General features: G+C 35.7%; 1 pseudogene; it reads right to left on the reverse strand.

Annotated features, from left to right (window-relative positions):
* Positions 1–311: 311 nt before the first annotated feature.
* LOC112656110 (60S ribosomal protein L7-like) lies at positions 312–1,085 on the reverse strand (annotated as a pseudogene).
* Between the last annotated feature and the right edge of the window lie 1,924 nt (positions 1,086–3,009).

Here is a 3,009-nt window from a genome sequence, read left to right on the forward strand (position 1 = left end):
TTAGATTTGTCATTAAAGTGACTTAATCAAAGTTGACTTTGTAAGGAAAATATAATGGTTTTAATGTTTCTATTGGAGACAAACTTAGTATTTGAATGTCACTATTATTTCCTGCAATAGACTAACTTATGTCATAGAAGAATAACACTTACTTGAAATAATTTCTACATGGAAGTTCTTGTAAAAGCATTCCTGCCTCTTAAAACTTAATACTAAAAATTAGCAGCAACAAAAATGATGTAGAACAGTATTTTCATTGGAAAAAACAGGAATTTGCAATCTCTTTTTTTTTTTCCATTTGAAAGCAGTCATTTATTAACTGACCAGATTATAAAAATAATCATGGTAGATACGTTAGTTCATCCTTCTAATAAGCCTGTTGATCTGGTCTTCCCTGTTGCCAGCATCTCCACCTTCTACAAAATGAGTGGTCTTTTTCTTCATTCTGCCGCATGGAGAAGATAATTTGAAGGGCCATAAAAAGTTGTTCGCTTCTTTGAAACATTTTCCAATGGTATAGATCTTGCAAATCAGATCCTCTATGCAGATGATGCTATATTTACCAAGAGATCTGGCAATCAATGTGTTATCTGTCAGGGCAATTCGCTTCTTGTTGATCTTGTCATATCCATGCTTGTAGATCAATTCATTCACTGACTTCAGGTTTGGGCCCCCCCATGCTGTATATATGGTTCCACAATCCTTAGCATGTTAACTGAAGCCTTGTTGAGCTTAACAAAGGTGCCACTGAAGATCTGGCAAAGGCACAGAAGCCGCAACACCTTTCGAACCTTTGGGTTCACACCATTGATACTTCCGATCCAAATGCCAATTCGAGTTCTGCGGGCATGTAGAAGTTGCTAGCTTTTCTCAACATCCTCACCATTCAACTCTCAGTTCTGTACATCTGCCTGTGCTCCTTGTGGTAATGCTTAGCTTTTTCATAGATAAGCTTCCTCCTTGCCTTTCGAAGCATCTTTTGGGCAAATTTTTTTGATCTTCAACTCTGCAAAATTCCTTCGCTCTTTCTTAAGGGTTTCTGTCACAGCAGGAACCTTCTTTTTCTTCTCTTCTGCACCCTTCATGGTTTCAGCTGGAAAAGAGGGGAATTTGCAATTTCATTTTTATTCTGTAACTCTTCAGTTTATTTGTTTTGGTCTAGTGATGTACCTTTTCTAAATTAATATCTAAGAATTTGTCAATAATTCAAGAATACTTGATTTTTATTTAACAATACAGACTCCTGGTATGTTCTCATACCTTCTAAAGCATTTTACTATAACCCACCTGCCCAAAACTAATAAACACATTTCTACAAGAAAAAATGATCCTAACAATTCATATGACAGCAGCTTAAAGTAAAAATAAGCATTGTTTTCTCCTTCAAATCTACTCAAGGAAGGGAATGTTGATAAAAATGCATACAAACAAAAATCATTACATGTTTATCTGTTAGAAAAATGTGATTAAGGGAATATAAGCAAATGCTCAAGAATATAGGACCCATTTAGCTCATAATAAAATTTCTTCCTTTTGGGAATATTATTGCCTTTGGTCACATTTTTAGTAATTCAGTTCATCCCATTAGCATTTTCTATGAGTCTCGTATAATCCAGTCCTCCAATACTGTGTGACCCCTCAAATTCAGGACACCCAGGATATCTCCTGGCATCTGCAAATTAAGAAAAATATTCTGTAGGTAGTAAAATATATTGAGGCAACATTTGAAAGCTAAAACTCTCTTCCATTTGAGCACTTGTGAAACTTGCATCATTATGGTTAACTAAAGTTACACCAACCAGCATATAAAACAATCCAATCCAATCCAATTAAGACCACTGCTCAGAATACATCTGCTGCATTTTCACTACCTTGAGCTCCACTCTGATTTTATTCTCCATCCTACCTAGTATTTCCATATGACATATGAAAATTCTGCCACAATATTAACAGACTTAGTGCCATCCACATTTGCATTCACACGTTAACTGAAACTTTTCTACTCTTGCGATGCCGCATTTTCTTTTAGGTCATATGTAATTTCCCTTTATTACAGTCTTTACATACATGTTGTAATCTAGAAGCTCCTTCCATCAAAATATTTTTTAAGACTTTATTTATTTATTTATTCATGAGAGACAGAGAGAGAGAGAGAGAGAGAGAAAGAGAGAGAGGCAGAGACACATGGCAGCAGGTTCCATGCAGGGAGCCCGACATGGGACTTGATCCCGGGTCCAGGATCACAGCCTGGGCTGAAGGCAGGTGCTGAACCTCTGAGCCACCTGGGCTACCCCCAAACCTTTAATAGTCAACTAAAATTGTTATTTCCTTATTCCAAATCATGCCATTAATCATGCCATTAACAGAAAAATATCATCAAATATGACATAGCTAAAAGCTCAACCGTTAATTTGATTACCTTAAGAGCAAGATAATTTTCTGCATTATTTGGAAGTAGAATCACTTCAGGGTCTTGTCTGCAGCAAGTAACTGCTTTATTTCTGAGATCTCTTACCCAGCATCTTGCTCTTTGACCACAGCTTTCTATAATTTAGCTCATTACCATAGGTTATCTCAACAAGAACAACCACACACAACACACACATAACATTTATTTTGGTCCTAGTCATCATTCCAAGTCCTTTATTATACTAACTGAATTCTCAAACATTATCATGATATAAATACTATTACCATGGTCACTTTAAATTTGAGGAAACTGAATCACAGAGGATTCAGTCACCTGTCCAAGGTTACTATCTTAATAAGGGCACAAATTAATTTCGAACCAATGCAGCATGTTTTAGTATCTGTGCCTTTAATTACTGCAGTTAATTACTCTTGTGTATCAAGAATTCAAGCCTATAGGGCTATCTATATTTATGTTTGTCATCCTTCTCAATTCTTGATCATTCTCTGACCAATATCTTTACCTTTACACTGTACCAATATGTTTCTATTATTAAGCCTGGAAAACTTGAACTCAAATTTTTACTATGCATCCATATT

The sequence above is a fragment of the Canis lupus genome, chromosome 22, assembly GCF_003254725.2.
Source record: "Canis lupus dingo isolate Sandy chromosome 22, ASM325472v2, whole genome shotgun sequence".
Classification (NCBI taxonomy): Eukaryota; Metazoa; Chordata; class Mammalia; order Carnivora; family Canidae; genus Canis; species Canis lupus.